Source organism: Myotis nattereri, assembly GCF_964212035.1.
Source record: "Myotis nattereri genome assembly, chromosome: 5".
Lineage (NCBI taxonomy): Eukaryota > Metazoa > Chordata > Mammalia > Chiroptera > Vespertilionidae > Myotis > Myotis nattereri.
In genome coordinates, this window is record NC_138080.1 from 65,683,322 (window position 1) to 65,707,065 (window position 23,744).

The 23,744-nt window shown below is 36.2% G+C and overlaps 1 long non-coding RNA gene across 4 annotated transcripts in view; it reads left to right on the forward strand.

The window, feature by feature from the left end:
- LOC308520094 overlaps positions 1-23,744 on the forward strand; it is a 60,844-nt gene that overhangs the window by 9,194 nt on the left and 27,906 nt on the right. For all 4 annotated transcript variants that reach the window (XR_013996071.1, XR_013996072.1, XR_013996073.1 and 1 more), the window contains exon 2: positions 14,302-14,564. This is a non-coding gene — a long non-coding RNA (uncharacterized lncRNA). The remainder of the gene's footprint in view (positions 1-14,301; positions 14,565-23,744) is intronic.

A 23,744-nucleotide genomic window follows, 5' to 3' on the forward strand; every position in this document is an offset into this window, starting at 1 on the left:
GGAGAATAAGAGCATTAGGCATCATGGTGGTCCAATGACGCCATTCCTTCCAGAGACTTTTACAAAGTGCATCCAAAGGTTTTCTGAAGGTTACTCAGAGACATATGGGGGAGCAGAGGTAGGTGGTGCAGGGAGAGCGGAAGTGAGAGTCAAAGAGGCAAGCAGGTCCAACTCTGATGCCCTGCAGTTTTCCTGTTGTTTTCTTTTATATATTGAACTTTTAAATGGAAATCCTTTTATCTGATTCAAATTCTTCATCTGTAGAGCAGAAATTGAGAACTGAGTAGATACTGACACTCTCCCAGGGTCAAGTAGGTAATTATCAGGGTGGGGCTGACGTTACAGAATACAATCACTGTTAAGTAAGCAGTGCTTACTCTGTACTTCTGTTTTCTTCAGAGTGGGTTTTTTGTTTGTCTGCTTTCCTTGTCCTGTTCGCCACCATAATTTGTTTATTCATTTTAATGCACTCAATTACTTTGCAATTCTTGGCCCATATGTAGCTTATAATTTTCAAATAGATATGCTCGCTTGCAAATGCTCACATTAATGCTGGCCAATTGTTTTGGGATCATTTGATTCACTCAAGCTGATATATAAACATTATTAATTCTAAAAGCAAATAAGCAGACAAAGAAATTCAGATAGAAACTATTTCTTTAGATTTTTTTTCTGCTCTTTTTCAAGGTCAGTAAGATTAGTTCTCTAAACTTGAATGTTTCTTAAGTACTTTCCAATACATTTTTCTGAATGCTGGAGAAGTACATCATATCAAAAAACAACAAAATGTTTTTTGATATGATGTATTTCTCCAGCATTCAGAAGTCTGAACACTCTTAAGCAGTGGGAGTTTAAAACAGGCATAAACCTGTAGAAACTGAAGGAGTCATTAGCTAAAAGTATTGGGCCAAGTTCCTTTTAAAAATAAAGTGAAGACATGAAAATCTGTTAATATAGGAGACTAACCCCAAATCTCCTTTCTGGGTTGGAATAATGCAATGGACCCCAGGTTATATCCTCCCTAGTTTTTGAATAATTTACTCTCCTACATAGCTTCTAAGTCAAATAGCAAGTTAAGAATGAGTATGTTTTCACCTGAACATTTGACTTATTTTGCATATTTGGCTAGGCCTAAGGGAAAAAATCATTTATTTAGGTTGTGCGTGCATGAATGGACCTATATGATAATCTAGATTTCAGACCCTTTACTTGTATGAACTCACATTTATTAAATATAGGGCCCCCAGAAACTATGAACTGGTTGATGTTCTCTACAACTTTAATTTTAAATAAAAAATGGCAAGAAGTTTTGGTTGATTAATTCAAGAAACACCAATTGAGCACCTACCATGTGCCAAGGGGCTTAGGGTTTGCTAACGAATAAACTTGACAAATGTCCTCACCTTTGCGTTGGTGTTTTTATGTGTGTACAGGCAGCAAATGAGTGTCTTAAATAAGCAAATAATCTAATATGTCAGAAGGTGAAGGTGCTGTGGGGAATAGGAAAGGAAGAACAGGTTAAGAGGCTTGCTTAATAGAAAATGAAGAACTTTTCCCCCTTTGAAATTTGTGAGGGTTATGGGACCCAGGCATGAAGCAGGGTGGGTTATTCGTGACTGTGGTTGTTTTGCCATGGGAAGAGAAAACAAACACAAGTTTAGCTGTTCTTTTTTAACTTTCCCTTTAGGAATTGCTTTAAAGTAGATTTTCTCATTAGCCACTAAATCGAATGTTTTCCCACTAGGCCATTTGCCCCAAACACTAAATTAGTGGGAGAACCACTAAAATAACTCTGTCATTCTAGTGGCAAGGTTTTTAAAGTAAAGGGATGTCTGGGTATGGAGTAGCTTTCCTTTTTTTTTTTTTTTTTTTTTTTTTTTTTTGGGTAGTTGCCCTTTTCGGGGGGAAAAACATAAGGTAGTGTTTAAGAATCTGTCAGTGGAGGCAAAACTTTGGTTTAGGATATTGAGTTCCCATCAGAGTTCAGAGGACTCTGTTGGTTGCATTAACAGAACCCTTACCTTTCACGGGGAAGAACTTAATGATAATTTAAAAAAAGAAATTAAAAGCAAAGAAAAATGTACTTGTTGTCATTTAAACAAATAAGTTTCCCATGGGAATTGATGACAAAGAAGTTTGTCAAATGTGGCTGCCCCAAGAGCCTGCTTCCATTGGCCTTTGCAAAAATTTAATTCATATTCAAGTTATAACGATGATGCCTACACATGCTAAATGCCAATATAATGGACACTTCTGGAATGTGCTATCAGCCAGGGGTATAGACATGTAGCCCACACAGACTTTATGTGTTTTTTCTTATTAAGTTATATAATTAGACAAGCGGTGGTCTTTCAGTCACGCCTTTCAGGCTGCTTATAAAACCTGTAATCACAAATGCTCATGCTGGAACACTTCCTCCTGCTAAAATGGCCTTGTTTTATTTTACCAGCATGCCCATCTCCCAAGCTTATTTATTTATTTGCTTACTAGTTTCACACATGTATTTATTCATTTATTAAAATTATGACATGAACTTCTATATGTCTGGGACATTGTGCTAAGTACTTACCGACACTTTTTCTGGATGAAAAGTTTTCATATGAAAGGTTAGAAGGTGATGTGGCCAGTTCAGTACCCAGTTTGAGGACCACAATCCAGGTTATGGCTGCACATAGATTAGAAAGAGGAGATTGATGATAGTGAGGATATAGGTAGAAGTATTACTAGGTTTGCAGGTAGAGAGACAGAAATCTGGATGACTTTAGTTAAGTGCTATGTATTTGATATTTATAATGATGACAAAGAGAAAAGGTGATATGTTGTTGCCTATATTTTTCCCAATGAGGTAGAGATATTTTTAATACATTTCAGAATCATTTCAACAGAGTAGTTCACATTTACATAAAGTTAATAAATTACATTAATGATGATAATTGTACATTTATAGCTGCACAGTTTGTGAAGTTCTTGATTAGTTATTTTTAAAGTTTTTTTTATAAAATTATTTTGTATGGCTTATTTTATTTTTAGTATTTGATGGGTAAATGACACCACTGCAGATTGGACTTAATCTATTTATTTATTTTTTTTATAGAGAGGAAGGGACAGGGATAGAGAGTTAGAAACATCGATGAGAGAGAAACATCCATCAGCTGCCTCCTGCACGACCCCTACTGGGAATGTGCCCGCAACCAAAGTACATGCCCTTGACCAGAATCGAACCTGGGACCCCTCAGTCCGAAGGCCGACGCTCTATCCACTGAGCCAAACCGGTGCTGGCTTAATCTATTTTTTTAATTGCTCCATATATATTTAGCCTACTGGTTTGCCATGAAAATATATGTGTGTTTTTTTTTCCATAAAGAATTTCCTATACTTTATAGATTTGCAATGCAATTAATATGGATAGTCCTTCTAAATATTTAAGGAATCACATTTAAATTATTTTCCCACCTATATTTAATAAGCTCTACTTTAGTACAACATATATAGAATTATCTTATACATATTTACTTGTGGATGTCTTGTTTCTGACTTAATTTCATCACATAATGTTGGAACTATGTTTTAGTGTTTTATTTTGTTTTTAGTTTTATATCTTAGCTTCTATGGTACAACTGCTAAATTTCATATAATATCTTTCTGGAAGAAATTAGAGTAATTAAGAAGCACAAAAGTACCTATTCAATTAGCCTACTTGTACCCTCAGAAGAATCATTAGTTGTAAAAAGTCTGAGGAAGCTTGTCCTTAGTTAATTGAATAAGAAGATTTTTCACCTTTTTATATTTCTTCCCACTCACCCATTTGGTTTAGTTGTGTTCACTCTAAAATGACTCACTAAAAAATTTCAAACTCTATACATCTGTCTAGGTAATATTTTGTTGAAGCTTGTTAATCTATGGTTAAATCTAGGGTCGATATCAATCCTGTCTTGTTACCAGGAAGGCACTGAATATATTTTATGATAAAAAACTATTCAAATATGAAAATACCTCATTGATCTTTAAGAGTAAGGGATTTATTATGTTGACATCGATTGACGAGTTCAAAGTGCAGATTGAGAGCTGGTTCATCTCCCTTTCCTGTGGGTATTGCTAAGCCACAGGCACGGAGAGCTTGACTTACATATAGATCCTTCCTTCCCCAGGTAATTGTAGTATTTACTAAGATGAACTTTATCTGTTTCAGCTTAATATTTCTCTGAAAGGGCAGTCCTAATTTGGAAGCTACTGAATAAAAGGCATCGTGCCTTTAATTACTTTTAATAAAGAACCCCATTCTTTCCCCTTTGAGTGCTCTAAATTAGATTAAACGTTTCGGGGAGAAACAAAGCAGAGGGGAGTTGTCAGTGGAGAAGTATTCTGCACACAAATGTTAGCTACCATTCCTGTCATGGAAGAAAGGAAACGAAGAAAAACAGCAGCTGCCATTTCAGCTCAATAACTCTGGCCCCTCCTAGTGAAATCATTTTGAGACTGCTGAGTAGAAATAGTTTAAAGGTCTATTGTAAAAGAAATAAGAATTTCATTCCTTAATTAGACTCTTCAGAGACGGTTGTGACTTTGCAAAATTGAATAACCTTTTATTCCCTGGTTATAGTTAAATCCTTAAGCTCATTCGATTTCCTGGACCCTGTTTGATTTCACTTTAAGGTTTCACCTTTACACCAGGTGCATATGCATGATACCAGGCCAGGCCAGGCATGTTTTCATTTCCCTCTCCCTTTAGTAACAAAGCAGAGTAACTTTTCTTTAAATTAACACGCGACAAGGGGATATAAATTGCAGAACTGAAGTCTCCTGATCATGTACAAGCAATGGAGTAGGGGAACAGTCTGTTTATATTTACTACCTCACCCTTAGATAGATAAGAGAGACAATTTTTCTTGTTTTTCTCCTAATATTGATATTTTTATGATGTAAGATATTCGATTTTTATGGAGATTGTTTTCAGTTTTGCTGCTTTTGAATTGAGGTTGATTCAAAGGCATCATTTATGCCAGCATTTGGAATTTTGCTATATAGCATAATGTATTATAATGTCTATCATACATCAATTCAGAGTTGATTAATTTAGAATTTCTGAAAATTTGAGTCTCATATTAAACTTTTTTGACATAGTGAAAAAGAGAATATACTAAACAAATAAATATTTTAAAAAATTGATGGAGCCCTGACCGGTTTGGCTCAGTGGATAGAGCGTCGGCCTGCGGACTCAAAGGTCCCAGGTTCGATTCCGGTCAAAGGCATGTACCTTGGTTGCAGGCACATCCCCAGTAGGGAGTGTGCAGGAGGCAGCTGATCGATGTTTCTCTCTCATCGATGTTTCTAACTCTCTATCCCTCTCCCTTCCTGTCTATAAAAAATCAATAAACTATATAATAAAAAAAATTGATGGAAAAGTATACATATTTAGAGGTCAAGCAGTTTTCCAAGTTTTTTAAATAGTTGAAAATGTTTGAAGCATTATTTTTCAATCACCTTGTTATGACAGTTTCAACTCATTTATTGATTATAGCATTTATCTTACTAAGACATATTTGGTTGTTTTAGATCTTAATGTCTTTCAGGTTGTTGTAGTTTCTTAAATAACTATTTTAATGTTCTCAATGTAATAAAATTAGCGTACATTCTCACCAAGTAGCACAATGTGTAAAATATAGAGATCTCTGCTCTTAGCCACCCCGTCCAAAATACCGAATCACCAAAGCCAAATACAGTATTTGAACTTTGTAAGCTCTTTCTTTTAGTTGTACCTATATATCTAAATAGCTCATTCATATTTCTATTACTTGATCTCTCAATTTTGCAATATATATATATTAATGTCTCAGAACAAATTAATCATATTGGTGTGCAACATACATTTCTGTAATTAAGGTAGGTGAAAAAAGAATATACCATTGAAACTCAAGCCTGGCTGGCATGGCTCAGTGGTTGAACATTGACCTATGACACAGCAGATCATGATTCAAATTCTGGTTAGGGCACATTCCAGGGTTGGGAGCTCCATCCCCAGTGTGGGGCGTGCAGGAGGCAGCTGATCAACGATTCTCTCTCATCATTGATGTTTCTCTCTCTCTCCCTCTCCCTTCCTCCCTGAAATAGATAAAAAAATATATATATATTGAAAAAAAAGACCCACTTTAATCCAGGATGGTCTCTAGAGATTCTTATCTTAATTACATTTGCAAAAATCCTTATCCCAAATAATATCACATCCTGAGGTTCTGGGTGGACATACCTTTTGGGAGGACTCAGCCTACTACAATAAGCATGACCAAATTTTTAAAAATGTTAAAAATTGTGAAATATAACAAAAGTACAGAAAATACATAATATTAAATGTACACTGGTGTTAATAATTATAAAGTGATCATCTAAGTAAACACCACCCATTGATATGTCATAGAACATCCCAGCACTCTGAAAATGCATGGCTTTCTTTAATGATCCTCTCCTTATCCCTATTCACTAGAATTATCCTGATTTTACAGGAATTACTTTTCTTTAAACTGTTGTTACTCATGTAGCAAAATAATACAAATCTACATGTTTTTTTAATTTCATAGACATTAATCATGATTACATAGTTTATTTTGTTATGCTTTTTAAAATTAATATTATGTTTATAAGATTCTTATATTTCATTGAAGGTGGCTGTAGTTAATTTGTTTCCTTTACAACTTAGTCATAAATTTTACTTTTATGGCATGTGCTTGTTATGTTCTTTTTTATTGGCTATTACAAACACTGTTGTTATGAGCATTTTTTTATGTTTATACTAGTATAACTCTGCAATTTTATGTGAGATATATGCCTGCTAGCTGATGACAGTTTTTCAAAGTGACTGTAGCAATGTACCTCTCATCAGAAGTTTATGAGTTCCCATTGCTCTCCCATATTTTACTGGTATAGCACATGGTGTTGGCTTAAATTTTAGTTATCTGATAATTTCATAGGCGTGCAGTCAAATTCCATGATAGTTTTCACTTAAGTATCCCTACTTTTTTTCAGGCAAACTTGCAGACCAGTCTTAATTTTCTTGTTTTTGTCTTCTTGGAGACTTTTTTTTTATGATGGGTCTTAGCTATCAAATAAATATAGACAAAAGAGGGTTAGTTTGAAATTGGTTTTACTGTGAGTGCTTCAGATGAAGAATCTCCCCAATTATTCAATGTTAGTCACACTTCCTATTAGTTAGGTATGAGACTACATGAACAATTTACTCTTAACCAGATCTTTTTGCATATGGCATTGCGGTTATCTCATGAAAGCTATAAATACAGATATAACTATGGTCATTTTATTGATTAAGATTATGAGATTCAGGAACATTAAATAACATACTCCAGGGCAAGCTAGGAAGTTAAGAGTTAAAATACATACTCAAGTATGATCTTTTTTACATTCCTTTGATGTCTTTCCTTATATGCAATTTCAAACTTTAAAGTTACAAACTCACTTATTTTAAATAATACTGCCAATTTAAAAATAAGTGCAATAGCCCTGCTCTAATTTAAACTACTTCCAAATTTCTTCCTATGAGCATTGTTGCCTTATCCATATTCAAATAAAATGCTTACATTTGTTACCCTTTCCAAAGTTATTCCTGTTGTTTTACACATTAGTTGAATGTAATGTATTTTATTTCCCTTTGTGGACTTCCTAGATGAGTAATAGGAATCTTTGGAAGACAACTTCCTTAGACAGGTAGACTTCTTCCTTGTTTGTTTTTAACTGCGTAATTTTGAGAAGTGAAATAAGGACAATAAGGCCAATAGGAGCAAGACAAGAAAAGAAGATCTGGTTGAGGAAATTTATTTACCATTTGTCTGCAGTAGATTAGACTATGGTTGCCTTTTTGAAAATTCATTCCTAACAAGATATTTATTTTTCAGTTAAGCTAATACAGTTTTAGAATACATTTTTTATTGCTTTAAAACCTTGAAAATCAGATTTATATTTTTGTAATGGGATAACTTCCAACTTGTATCTCAGGAATTCTTTAAAAATAGACTAGTCATTCCAAACACTTGAACTAAATCCAAACCAATGATGAATGCCACATCTCTGAGGGCGTGGCATGGGCAAGGAAGTGGGGGAAAAGTGGCAGTATGGATCTTTTGATCCTATTTACACAAAGAGATGAACATGTGTTAATGAACTGATAAATTTTTGAGAAAATTTTAAAACTTCAATGTCTGGACTAATAAAGTACCATCCAATACCTATGCTCACAGTTGTGAGATTTTCCAGTCCCCTTTTGCCTCCTAGCACAGGCTATGAACAATTAGTTTATTGTTTAATTGATTCTTAGAAATTATGATATTATCCATAGAACACTGAATTTTAATGAAAATTTAGTTATTCAAAATACGACTGAACCTATCAGACGAGTATTAACCACTAAGTAAATTATGTTCTGCACATACTCCTACATATGGTTGCTTCTTTGTACTGTTTCTTATTTTGAAAACTTTCAGTAGTTTGTAAGTTTGAAATCCTAACATACACCTACTTCTTTGAAGTAACTTCAGGTGCTCAGCCGGTGTGGTTCCGTGGTTGAGCGTCAACCCATGAACCAGAAGGTCACGATTCAATTTCCTGTCAGGGCACATGCCTGGGTTGAGGGCTTCATCCCCAATAGGGGGTGCAAGATGCAGCCAATCGATGATTCTCTCTCATCATGGAAGTTTCTATCTCTCTCTCCCTCTCCTTTCCTCTCTCGCTAAAATGAACAAAAACATTTTAAAAAAAATAAAAATAACTTCACATATTTTGTAATTATAATCTTATCTCTTTCAGAAGAAGAATATAAAAAGTGGTTATTAGATGCAGTCTCTCAGATGAATTATATTCTATCAGGTTGCTGTGGTCTAAATATATGCCCTACCAGTTGATATACATTGAAATCTATATTATCATTCTATTGGGTGTTGGGAAATTTCCTTAAAATCATGCTTTTCAATTAATTTTGAGTTTCTTTGGCTCCATTTCCTGCTGTTGTAATCACTAGAAGTCCATAGGGAGTGGTTTCTCAAAATATAGGCAGTTTTATTCAAATCATGAGCCTTGCAAACATTTCTTTTCATTTCTACTTAGCTTGGGATATATAAATACACCTTTGACTTCAATGTGCTAATTCCTAAGTCAGAACGCAGAGAACGTTTTCTTCTGCTTTGAGATACAGATGGCAAAAGTCCTCAGTCTGCCAAGGAATTTTATTTGCTTCTAAATTCTGACTGTCCCATTATATGACTTTGTTACATTAAGATTTCAATGGTGCAAATAAGGGTCAAGGCTTCTTTGTTGATGAAATATTAAATCATTCTTTGGCTTTCTTACAGTTGACACTTATTTTCTACTTCATCTTTAAAAGAGGAAGTTTGTGAGCTTTTCATCCAGCAGAGTAGTTAGATTTTATTCATGTTCAGAACCATTGAAACCTGCCAACCACATAAAAACAGTTGCCAATATGGGAGAAGTCTTCTTTGTGTTGTGATAGAAAGGGTTTCACTGTTTAGAGGTGAACTTAAAATAAAAATGTATTCTTCCATTTAAAAAAAAAAATGTGCGCCTGCTTGTCCCAGGTGGCTTTGTATGAGAATGAGGAACAGAGTGGATTCATTTAATAGCATCTTAAGTCTTAAATTATTTTTCAAACTATATATGTATCATTGGCAACTTTGTTCTCCCATATAGTGGGTCCTCTTTGCATTTTGAGCATGATTTCTTTTTCTGTGCAGACCTTCTTAGTTTGATGTAATCCCATTTGTTTATTTGTCCCATGTTTCTCTTGCCCTAGGCAATGTATTAGTAAACATTCTTCTAGGAGAGATGTCTGAGGTTTTGCTGCCTATGTTTTCTTCTAGGATTTTTATGGTTTCATGACATAAGTTTAAGTCTTTTATCCATTTTGAGTTTATTTTGTATATGCTTTTGTAAACACACACACATTTACACACACACACACACACACACACACACACACATATATATATTTAATCTTAAAAGTATTTAATGTCAACTTTAAATTGGACACAAACCTTTTTTGTAATTGTTTATAGAGCAACTAGGAAAGCAAGCAAAAATATTTTTCCAAATATATGCATTTGGATTTTGGATATTGAGATTTAGGTATCTAGATTTAAAAAGTATTCAAAATGAGCTGAATTTTTATCAGTGAATGTCCTTAACACTAGTGTGTTTTTTCTCCACCATCCGGGGCCTTTTGTTAGTGATATTGATATCTATGTAATCATCTACAGCAGCAAACATGGGGTCATTCATAGTTAAAAACATCCAGATCCTATAGATTTTGCCTCTTTGATGTTTCCCAATCATTTCTTCTCTTTCTGTTCATACTGTCACTGCCCTAAGTCAGGTCCTCAATTCCTAATGTCCAAATTTTTGTAAGTTTCTATCTAGCCACTTTCTTTCCAGTTTTTCTCTACTCCAATTCATTCTAAAAATTACTTTCTGTATCATTTTCAAAAATATATTTCTTATGCCTTATTTATTTATTTATTTATTTATTTATTTATTTATTTATTTATTTTTGCTACAAAAACTTCCATGGCTTCTTGTTTTCAAAATGTTTCAAATCCCTTAAACACTGCACAGCTTAATATGGTAGCCACTAGCCATATGAGGCTCTTTACATTTAAAGAGAAAAAGAATTAAAAGTAAATAAAAGAAATAAAGTTCCTCAATCCCAGCCTCATTCCAAGGCTAGTGACTCCCTACAGAATTGGTCAGCACCAATCCAGAATATTTCCATCATCACAGAAAGTCCTATTGGGCAGCCCTACCTAGGATGTTACACCAGACCTTCCATGACCATATTCCTGCTTACTTTTCCAACCTCATTTTCTTCGACACAGCGTCAAGGCACCTCTGTGGTCCAGTCATATGGATGGACTTGTCCAAAGCATCAATCATTCAGGCAACAAACTTTCACTGAGCTCTTTCTTTATGCCAGGCTCCACTCTGATAGAAGCACTTCCATGAATTAAAACAAGGCAAAACAGCTCTTATGGAGTTTATATTCATTAGGGGATTAAAGCAACCAAAATATTTAAAAATGTAAAATGTCTGGTGGCAAGGAATACTAGGAAGAAAAATTTAAAATGGTAATGTGCTGAGAATGATGAGTGAGTGGTTACAGGGGTTGTTTCAGGAAAGGTCTTTTTGACGAGGGGATATTTCACAGAGCCCTGACTGAAGGGAGGAAATGAACCATGCAACTCTGTGGGGAAGTGCAAGCCTTTCATTTCCCTGCCTTCAAGCTTTTGCCCCTCTTATATTTGTAGGAATATCATTTATAAAGTTCACAACGTCTTTAAGTGGTAGTCTCTTATCTTACTCTAAAGATTTTTGGTCTCAAGCCAAGGTGTAATCAGAATACGAGAGCTAGAGGCTAGTATAGAAATCATCTCATCTATTTGCCAATTTTAAGGAGGAGTTAGGTAAGATTTAGATAGGTTAATTGATTTGTTTTGAGTGACAAAGTGAATTAATAGTGAAATGGCCACTAGAACCCTGGTTTCCTGGCTCTTACTGTTGTCCTGCGTAGGACTGAGATTTCTCAGTACAGCAGGTACTCTCGTAATGTTGTTTCATCAACACTGTTTTGCTATAATGTTCATGAGATGCCATGGGAACTTAACTCTTGTTTATATTAATTAGCCTGTGGTAAAATTGGCTTCCTATATGTTGATTCACGTGAAGTCGCAGAACCTATAGACGACATTAAGTGAGGACTTAGTATAATGAGATCCAAATGAGGAAGTCTTCTTGAAACTCTAAAGAATTTATAAAACATATTTAATTTATTCTGTCTTTCTTTAGAATCTCATGATATTCATGTTTGAAATGAGCCATTTGATTTTCTCTTTACATTGCAGAATCTATCTGATTATTCAGAAACATATTTGCAATAATTTCTACATATAGATAGCCTTTAAATTTTAGTTTCCCAATACTGTAAAACATGTTTTGTTAACTATTGCAAAGATGACACTTACACATATACATAAAAGCCAAAAATGTCCTTGTGTGTAGCCCCAAATAGCATGAAGTCATGGATTTAATTGCATTATGGCTTTATTATCTCAATGATATGCTGAAGACTGCCTCTAACAATTTACATAGAGGGTGGCTAAATAATAGATTTTCTAGATCAGCGGTTCTCAACCTGTGGGTTGCGACCCCTTTGGCAGTCGAACAACCCTTTCACAGGGTCGCCTAAGACCATTCTGCATATCAGATATTTACATTATAATTCATAACAGTAGCAACAGTACAGTTATGAAGTAGCAACGAAAATAATTTTATGGTTGGGTTACAACACGAGGAACTGCATTTAAAGGGCCAGAAGGTTGAGAATCACTGTTCCAGATCATCTCTAAGGGAGTAGAAGTCTTACACTCGTCTTTGGTAGGTAAGGGCTAAGAATCCTCACCTATGAAGAATGCAAGTTACATGACATTCCTCAAGGTCAGTAGCTTAGTAGTATAATTTTGCTACATTTACTATATTGTCAATGTACAGAAAGTTTATCAGGTACATCTTTAATAATTTTAAAGACAGTGAATTTGAACATGTAACTATAGCTACTGAGAATATACATTAAATTATATGTTTTGCTCTATATTTTTGGGGGACAGAGGTTATTTTTTTGTTCTGTTCAATAAAACTTTCCTTTATAGGTATCTTTTCCATATAATAGACAATCATTCTTCTTTACTATGCTATTGATTAAATGTCCTAAGTGAATACAATCATTCTTTTAGAAATATATAAAACAATCTGTCAAAGTATTTAAAATGCATTTTGTGGTTCCAAAATGTGTCCTTTATGGTTCCCTTTTGGATGTGAATGGTGTCTGATTAGTTTAGTTTTTATGCTTTACCTATAGTGTATCTTTAAGCAAATGGAATATTTGTAGACTATTACAACTGAACAGAATAATAAGTCACTCTTTCAAGATTTTTTAAGGAAATGTACACAATTTGAATGAATATACATGGCCACATAAAACAGCATTCCACTAAAAATGTGTATAGCATTTCTATCAGGGAAAATATTCCAGAACTATTCTTCCCACAAGTGACATGTGTTTGGATTGTCCTAATTTTACCACAGGCTAATTGTGCACTGGGCCTCTAGTATTATTATAAGGAGAGAAAAATCAATTATAAATCAAAGTAATGCTTTTAAAGAAATACTTTTGTTTTCTTATTAAAAAAATAAGAAAGGACAAATGCTTGAATATTTTTTGAGCCCTAATCTTCGTTTTCTCAGAATCTTTTTCACAAATGCTCCCTATGAGAAATGAAGGCGGACGGAAATGAAAAAACCTTTTCAAAGGAGCACAAAGTAGGAAGATCTTGTGTAAATATAGGCGTCCAAACAGCCAATCTAATTATATTGAGTAGCAAAGAGAAGATGCAAAGCAGCCTTTGAGCCTTTTGTTTTGGGATCAAAGGCTTTATTCCTAATGATTGGTAGAATTCTTTTGGTTAGTAAGCACCCTTGAACAAAATCTAAAGTCAAAATCTCTGCAATTATGAACCATCTCTAATTCAGAGTAATCTTGTACTATATTTGTTTTCTTTAAATCCCAAAAGGAATTATATGTGCTAAGTAATTCTTGGAACATTACATTAAATTAGTTATTTCTTATTTCAAAAATCAGAAGAAACAGAGTGTATGGGTTTTTTCCCACCTTTGTGATATATTTTATTATAAAACACTAGAGGCCCGGTGCACAAATTCATGCACAGTGGTGTCTGGCCAGCCTGCCCCAATGGGGGCCGATCAAGCCAGGCCACTGCGGGGTGGGGGGGTGGGGGGGTGGGGGGGGGGAAGGAGATGTAGGAGGTTGGCCAGCCAGCCCTGCCCCTGATCAGGGGGGGAGTGATTGGGGATGGGGCTGGCCAGGGGGAGGGGCTGTGGAAGGTTTTGGGGAAGGCAGTTGAGGCCTTGGTAAGACTTCTGATTTTGTTAGCTGACAAAAACGAAAAGTATCATGTTTAGAAGCTTTTCTTTCCTTGCTATATTTATTTTTTCTATGGTCTGACTGGTTCATAGAAAGAAAGAAAAATACTTTCTGTTTTGTTTTTTGTTTTTCAATTCAAAGAAAGATTTGAAGTGCATTTACGTAATTATTTCCAGGGTAATTTTTCTTTTATTTTTGAAGAGTACAGTTTTTGAGCTTCAAAATCAGAAGTCAGTCCATAGGTCACTAAACATAAACTTCCCACTGGTGAAGTAAGCAAACTGTTACCCTTGCAGACAATGAATGATAAAGATGAAGATAAAGAAAGAAGGATTGATGTGAAGATTCCCAGACTAAATCAGTGGGCCTTGACCTGGGGCAAAGAGAATAAAGGGACATGACTTTCTTCTATGAGTGGAACACCACACACCTGGCCCTGCTTCTGTGTCTTCTGGTATACTAGTAATTGTGACCTTGAAGACTTAAGGAAAAGGCGAACAAAGGACTTCTCACATTGGTATAAATGTGCTTTTTATTCTTAGATGGCTGTAGGAAGGAGGTAAGCTTTCCCCCTATTTTCTCTACTCAATTTCAAGATTTGTACAGTGATTATCACTGAAACTGAAATTCTGAGAGCTATCTCATTTTCACACTCATTGTTAACTTGCCTAATTTAGTTAATCTCAGCTTGTATGCAGGTCAACTTTGACAAGTAATTTAAAAGGTTGTCATATTTGACAGGTAAGCTTTGATGATCATGGGTTTTCCACTCTATTAATATTGTCAACTGGACTGGTTTCTGACATTCTAAAATAAATGTGAGCTGTGTTTACTATTATTCAAGAGACAGATCTCTCAACTACTCTGGGTGAGAAATATTTCACTTGCTAGTGAGAATTTTCAAGATATAAATGCTATATTCAGAAAATGTGGTGAGCTGGTCATTAAAATTCCTTTAATTAATTCATGTAATTTGAGCAGTTACACTGTCTTCAGCTCTATGAAAACAGCATTAATCCTTTAAGACCTCAAGTCTATGTGATTCTGTTTATAATCAGCAAATAGTTTTTCTAAAGGTAGCAATGCAAAAGCACCATGGGAGACAATTCAACCTCTCTTCTCATCTCTCTCTCTCTCTTTGGAATCTTTTGAGTGAGTCTTTAAATGAAGTAGAAACCTCTAGTGAAATGAAAGATTCTGTCAAAGTAGTTCGGGGGGTGGGGGGGCTCATGCAGGAGGCAACCAATCGATATGTTTCTCTTACATCAGTGTTTCTCTCTGTCTTTCCCTCTCTCTTCCACTTGCCCTAAAAATCAATGGAAAAATAACCTCAGGTGAGGATTAACATAAAACAAAAAAACAAAAAACAAACAAAAAAAAAAAGAAAAGAAAGAAAGAAAATGAAATCATAGTGGATAAGAACAGGTTCCTTACACTCAGATAGCCTGGGTTTAAGGCTATGACCTGTGACCTAGATGAAGTTACTTCTGTTGGCTTCAGTTTCCTCAATTGTAAAATGCGGAAAAAATGATACTACCTCATTAGGTTGTTATGAGAGACAAGTTATTTTTTTTTGTCTTATTCTTTTTTTTTAAAAAAAATATATTTTATTGATTGTTTACAGAGAGGAAGGGAGAGGGACAGACTTAGAAACATCGATGAGAAAGAAACATTGAACAGCTGCCGCCTGCACACCTCCCACTGGGGATGTGCCCGCAACCAAGGTACATGCCCTTGACTGGAATCGAACCTGGGACCCTTGAGTCCACAGGCCGATGCTCTGTCCACTGTGCCACACCGGTTAGGGCTTTGTCTTATTCTTAAAACATTAAAAATTGTTCCTGGCATGCATAGTAAGCACATAAAAAAAAAGTTCATTATATACATACATGACATTATTAATTGATAAGATGTGCCAAACTGGGTTTACAGAAACAAGAAAGACAGGATCCTATTCTTAGGAAGATTATATATTACTAAAAGAGATTCATGCAGTAGGCCTTCGTTCCCTGGCTGCCTGCACCTGTTTCCTCCAGCACCCGGTACCTAGGCCTTTGCTCCTGCCGCAGCAGAGAAGCCAAGACTGGATGTTTCTCTGCTCTGACCATAACAGAGAAGGCAAGCTTCTTCAGTCTTCAGTCTTTGCTCTGTGCCTGTATATGCAAAGTAACTGCCATCTTTGTTGGGTTAATTTGCATACTCATCCTGATTGGCTGGTGGGTGTAGCGTAGTGACACCAATTTGCATGTTTTCCTTTTATTAGTGTAGACTAGAGGCCCGGCGCACAAAAGTCTGTGCACTCGGTGGGGGGAGGGGGAGTGCCTCAGCCCGGCCTGTGCCCTCTCTCAGTCTGGGACCCCTTGGGAGATAACGACCTGCTGGCTTAGGCCTGCTCCCAGGTGGCAGAGGGCAGGCCCAATCCCTAGGTGCAGCCCCTGGTCAGGCTCAGAGCAGGGCCAATTGGGGAGTTGGGGCGCCGCCCCCTGTCATGCACAGAGCAGGGCGGATCGGGAGGTTGCGATGCCACCCTCAGTCACTCTCAGGGTAGGGCCGATATTGGGGTTGGGGCACCGCCCCCTGTCACACTCAAGGCAGGGTCGATGGGGAGGTTGCGATGCCACCCCCTGTCATGCACAGAGCAGGGCCCATCAGGGGGTTGGGGCGCCGCCCTCTATCACCCACAGAGCAGGGCCGATAAGGGGGTTGGGGCACCGCCACTGTTACACTCAGGGGAGGGCCGATGGGGAGGTTATGGCTCTACTCCGTCACACACAGAGCAGGGCCGATCAGGGGGTTGGGGCGTTGCCTCCTGTCACACACAGAGCCGCAGGGCGATCAGGGGTTTGGGGAGCTCCCCCCTATCAGGCACAGAGCAGGGCTGATCAGAGGGTTGGGGCGCCTTCCCCTGTCACGAACAGAGCAGGGCCCATAGGGAGGTTGTGGCCCCGCCCCCAGTCACACACAGAGCCGCAGGGCGATCAGGGGGTTTGGGCGCTGCCCCCTGTCACACTGATCCTGGTGCTGGGAGGCCTCTCACCTCCGCTGATCCCGGTGCTGGGAGGCATATTACCCTTTTACTATATAGGATAGAGGCCTGGTGCACGGGTGTGGGCTGGCTGGTTTGCCCTGAAGGTTGTCCTGGATCAGGGTGGGGGTCCCCATTGGGGTGCCTGGCCAGCCTGGGTAAGGGGCTGAGGGCTGTTTTAAGGCTGGCGCGTACCTGAAGCTCCCAACTGCTCCTTTTTTTCTTTTTCTTTTTTATTCTGGGCCAGCTTTAGCTCTGAGGCCCCAGCTCTTAGGCCTCCGCTGCTGAAAGCAGGTTTCTGGCCTTTGTTTACCTTCTGTATTTGAAACAATGTTGCGATCCTGCTGGCTGAAGCTGGGCGACTAAAGCAGGTTTCTGGGGTTTTGTTTAGCTTCTATATTTGTAACATAGTTCCTTAGAGTTTCAGCTCAGAGGCTGGCAGCGACAGGCGGTGAACGATGGAGTCCTCTGTCACTGAAGCAAGCAAGCCTCATGTTTGCTTCCAGCTGCTTGGCTGCCAGCCGCCATCTTGGCTGGCAGTTAATTTGCATATCACCCTGATTAGCCAATGGGAAGGGTAGCGGTCGTACACTAATTACCATGTTTCTCTTTTATTAGATAGGATAGCCTGGGTGCAGGAAGTTGTTGTTTTTGAATAAACTGATAGGAAGAGGGAGGGAGGGGAGGAGAGAAAGGGAAAGAGAGATACACACACAGAGAAAATACTTAGAAATTATGAAAATTTTCATGAAGAATAATAAATGTGGTGACTGAGTTAAGGAACACATCAGATACAGAAGGAAGATATTGATTAGGAGACCCAAAAGTAAAAACTCAAAACTATACTCTTTTACCATATTACACAAAATGGATCATTTTACCTTCTATCTTTCTGTGTCCTTATAAATCATGCCTTTTTCAAGCTGCACCTATATGGGATTTTTTACTCCACTTTGAAAATAATATTTAGACTACAATTTCATTGTATTAAATATAAGAAGAATATAGTTAAGTGTATTTTATCATTTTACTGAATGCTGTTTACTTTAATTTTTTTTATTTTGCCATTTTTCCATTTCTCTCTTGGGATTAATTGCATTTTTAAAAATTTCATTTTTTGTGTATCACAGTTTTCATACTAGTCTTTTTTACACTAGTTTGGGAAAAAATTTGGTCATCATTCCTTCATATGTTGCTTCCACTTCACTTTTTCTGATCTTCCTTTTTTTGATTCCCTTAAAAATGATTTCTATGAAAACAGTAGCTAGTTAGCTCAAAATTAAAAAAAAAAAAGCTGTTTCCCCCTCCTCAAGTTAACATATTTTAGAAGAGAGCAGAATTGCTTTATGAAGTTACATTATTATCGTAAAGAAATGTGGTTTTAAGAGTCAATAAAACTATGACTTTTTACTACTTCATCATAAAAATGTCAATTGAGAAGTGTAAATGCATTTTAATTGTTAAGTGCAAGCTGAGATGAAAACAATGACTACAACGGAATCAGTTCTAGTACAACTTGATTCTACTGCCTTATTTTGTGCTAAGGTACCCACACTTTTCACTACCATTGCTTCTGCACCATTGGTGAAAATGCTGACAAAATGAAAGAGTATTATTTTGATAAGATTTTTCACCTATGTAGTATACACTTTAAGAAGATTGTCTTGAGCTAATCAGGGACTGAACTGGCTGGAGGTCAGGTTGGAGTTTTTGTGAAGGTTTCTTTGTCTTTGTTCACCCATTCTCCTTGGGTGTGGCTAGCCAGGGATTTCCCTAGGTGTGAAGTGTGCCTTGAGACCCGTTTCTTGGAGGCCCCTGAAGGAAGCTAGCTAATGGTGTTGGAGGACTGTGACTGGTGTAGGTCAAGTTTCCTTGGCAGGTACTTCCAGCAAGCACAGGCTGACTTAGATTTAGACTTGCGAAGTGGGCGGGGCAAACTGGAGCATCCTCCATTTTGTGTGTCTTCCTGTAGGAATTAACTTTAGCAAAGTGTACCTTTTATTATAACTCTGGCAAAGTAATTTGCATCAGTGTGCAATCAGAGTCAAGACTTGTTTTCATTCAGATTCTAAATGAGATAAAATTAGTACATAAAGTCTGACCTAAGAGGGTTTGCAAGGTGCATTCTTTCTTTCAAGATACCAAGACATTATTACATATTTATATATCAAACAGTTAAAATAATTTTGACATTTTTATGTCTCTCAATCTGGAAAAACCTACAGCTTACGCCTCTGAAATACTTGATTATGCCTTCTCTGTCTCTCACTTGCTCTCATTTATTAAGTGCCTTACGAGCAGCTTGGGCATGGTCCATCACCTCTACATGTTTTTGTGGAGGACATCCATCAGTTACATTATTCCGATTAAATGTGTGCCTGGGATTGGAAAAGAAAAACGTTCTTTATTATTTCTAATGCTTTAAGTAGATAGTGAGGTCCAGACTATGGCTCTAGATCACTTTTATTTTCTCTTTTAAAAAGGTAGAAAAGAAAACAGCCTGGATAATATAAATGTTATAGCTCTTTATGCATGGAATGTGGTCTTCCAAATTGAATATGTCCAAAGGAACTAAATGTTGGAATATTCTAGTTTGTATTATTAATTGATTAGTAGCCCATTCAACTGTTAATTTGATTATGTCAATGACTCAAACTTTGCCATTTCTGAATTCACTGGTGGCACAGCTGATTTTTGAAGGACTATTTCTGGCATCATGAACATTTGTAGTGACCACGATTCCTTCAGTCACTTACTCCCTTTGATGATACTTTCTTTATTGGCTCCAGAGGGAAAATATCTTCAGTATTCATATTCCAGTATTCTGAACACGGACATTGGAGCCATGGCCCACTTAACATGCTACATTATAATAATTCACATAGTAAATGATGCTGATAAATTTTAAATTAGGTTTTTGTTCATGAGTTCAGCAGGATCTTCTTCCAGCTTAAGAAGTGGAAATCCTGGCCCTTGCAAATATGTTTCAAAGAAACAAAAGATCAAAATAAGAAAACAGCAAAGCTGGCCTTAAGTTGATTTATGTTTTGAACCAGACTCAAATAAAGAGAAGCAGTAATTATAGTTTATAGATAATACAAAACAAAGTAAACATTATCTACTATTGCTTTCCAGTTATGCATATTTTAAAACTTATCTTATTGCTTGATGATTACTTCACAGTCTTGTCATATTAGTATATTTAGACTAGTTCTTACATTAAAACCAATTAAAACATATGGATTAAAATTTGAATTTCCATTCTATTTCAGCTGTAATATTGTTCTGAACAATCTTCATATTTCCCTTAAAATAAAACATAAATCTCAGCTACAAAATACTAATTAGTATAATGCTTTCAGCACTTTAGAAATTTTCTAATCACATAGTTTTTTCACATTGTATTAGGAAAATCATTCAAATAATATTTTAGTGTGGTTTATAAGATGTGTTATTAATTGTGGCTTTCTTATCTGTGAAACATAGTCCCAGAATGTCAATGTAGCTCTGAAACAGAAATCTCTATAGACAAATGTTCATATGTTAAAAAATGAAAGTAGTTTTCTTTGTCAAATAGACCCAGCATTAAACTCATATAGCATATTTCTTGGTGAATAAAATATTTTAAATTATCTTTATATGTAGAAGCAGATGACATTGTATTTGTCAGATTTTTCAATTTCAAAAACAAAGTAATTCTGGTGAATAAAATAGGAATTTTTAGAAGAGTGTATTTTAGTTTGTTAGATCATGGAATTTCACAGAGTGCTATAGAACTAAGCTTGGACAAAATCAGTGTCAGTAGGGCAAGCCAGTGACGTTGCCTGGTTCGAGCAGCACACACTGGTTCCAATTTAACGGACTCTTATTATTGCTGAGGTTGTCCTGGACACTTGACTCCACCACAGTTGACACAATCTCTAATTCAACTCTGTATTGCTTGAAAGTCCCCCTCAGGGAGGATTTTCCTTCTCCTCTGTCCTTTAGAGCCACTGGCACATGGTGGTACTGCTGCCCCAGTTTGTATGTGGCCCATCTCTAAACCGAGTTTGAATTGGGAGACTTATGGGGTCGAGTTGTGACTTGAAGACGATATGGTAATGCAGCAAGTGTAGATGGACCTGGGAGTGTTAAGCCAGCTCCTCCTGCAACTTAGCGGTACCCACAGAGACTGCTTGGGCTCTGTTAAATACACATAACACTTCTACTTGCTGTGGGAGCATATGCCTATCTGTATAGTAGGTGAATCTAATGGTACCTAATTGATATGGACAACTTAGCTCACATAGTCCTTCGCTGTGTCTCTCCTGAACAAGGACACCATGAACTGATAATTAAATTAAAACTATTTTTCATAAGGATATGGCTTTGACCTGACATTAAAGTTACATTTGTCATGATTCTTTCTTGTATGTATAGTATTGTATTTTGGTAGAGCTACTCACTGTAGAGTTAGCACTAGGCAGCAAGCACTGGGTGTGAGTTCTGCTTTAGTTATTAATTTGCTAATGGACATTGGCCAAGTAACGTTTCCCTATATCTTTATCATTAAAGTAAGTTTTCTCATACTTCTGGCTCTGTCAGGATTTTCTGTTTAACCACTGAAAAAATGTTGGGCATGTTCTGTGATTTTAACTGTCATTTTCTTTTTTTCTGTTGATTCAGATAATTAGAAAAAATAGCAATTTGAATTCAGCTTTCATATTGATCAAGACATTTCTAAGATAAACTCTGAGTAATAGAAAAACTAAATAAACCACTAAACAAACTGGGCTACCTCAAATCTTCACTAAAGAAAATGGAGGCATTAGGACCTGCTGGTTAATTTTAATATATATGTATTTTCTTTAGTCAACTTTGTAAATAGAATTGTATTCTCTTCAGAAATATAATTTTTCATTAATTTACTTGCCTTTTGCATTTCTTCTATGATCTGTTAGAACCTCTCTAGATGGATGTTAATTTTATGAACCTGTAGAAGCTAGTCAAGTGTAAAAACACTAATTTTAAGGAACACGTTTACAGGCGAGTTGCATGGGGTGGACAGATCAGTAGGGGGCAGTAGCAGAGTTTTTCATAACCATGTATCAGAATGACTGCCCTTCTCTATTGAATAAATCAAGTCTGCAGTGGAGGCCTCAGAGAAGAGATGCATCCTGCTGAGCTGGAAAGGATAAGTGCAGAGGAAATTATGAGTTTGACTCTTTGCAAGTGAAATCAGTGGTTTACAATGTGCACTTGGTCAAACATAAAGATAAAAATACTTGTTATTTGGGTGACAAATAGATACTAGTTATTAGCATCAATCTAATGTTAATTTTCTTTTAAAGACAAAGAAAAGCCTTTCTAAATCTAAAATCAAAATTGAGTGCTAATTAGAGAATACCGTTGGGAAATTTATATATATATATATATGTATATAATTTCTGAATACCCACTATAAATTAGGGTTCTTGTCATAAACTAGCATCTAAATAGATAAATGAAGAATAAAATGGTACACATAATGAAATCTTATTGAGACATTGTATGGCATATTTCTGGGATGTGATAACCAGTTTTCTATTAAAAATGCATCAATTATTAGATAAGCAGTAACACCAATTCCATTATCACATCAAACTATAGACTGTCAACTAACTTTAGGTATTTAAGCTTCATTATAACATCATAATAAATGCATCCATTTATATATTTCTAGAAAAAGAGGCAAAGGGTAATGTATTTGTTATATAAAAAATAAAGTATTTACTCAATGTCAAAATTACCTTTTCATTCAACAAGGTTGCTGTTATTTAAAATGAAAGCTTATTAAAATATAAATCCTTTACAAAAGGTATATTGAACATAGCTCTCTGATTTTATGCTGTTTTATTTCCCCATTCCCTGATCAGCATCATCAGTCTTGAGCAGAGTGAAGCATCTTACATAATATTTCATAGAGTTCAGGTTACCATCACCACCAATAGCAACAAAACAGCAACAGCCAACACTTACTGATCTTTTTACTAATTTTCAGTCACAATACAAAAGCTTTACAGTAACTCTTCACTTCTTACAACAATGTCATAAAGCAGCAATTTTCAATCTTTTTTATATCATGGCACACATAAACTAATTACTAAAATTCTGTGGGACACCAAAAAATACGTTTTTGCCAATCTGACAAAAAGTAGGCATAATTTTGCTTCATTAACACCAGATTGTTATTGCTGTGTTGGCTGTTTTTGTGTGTTTTTTGTTTTTGTTTTTGTTTTTAATTTGACAATCTAAGGGAAAAGAAGTTAGTACCCCTGACTAAATAGTCAGGCATTGCATATTCTAAAAATTCTTGTGGCACACTGTTTAACATCACTTTCATAAAGTGACTTCTTTTGAGAAATGGAGTGAATTGTGAGTTGATCAAGGTCGTACAACTGCTGTCAGACCGAGGTCTAAAAAGCAGGCAGTCTGACTCCAGAATCACAGTTCAATTTATATCACAGTTGAACTTTTATACTGTATTTCAGTTTCTACTACTGCATAGCAAACTATTACTAAACTTAGTGGTTCTAAAGAACAATACAATTGATTACTTTTGATGTTGTGGATTGACTGGTGCCATGGACTGAATGTTTGTGTTCCCCTAAAATTCATATGTTGAGAACTAATCCAAAATGTGATGGTATTAGGATGTGGGCTTTAGGGAGGTGTTTAGGTCATGAGGATGGAGTT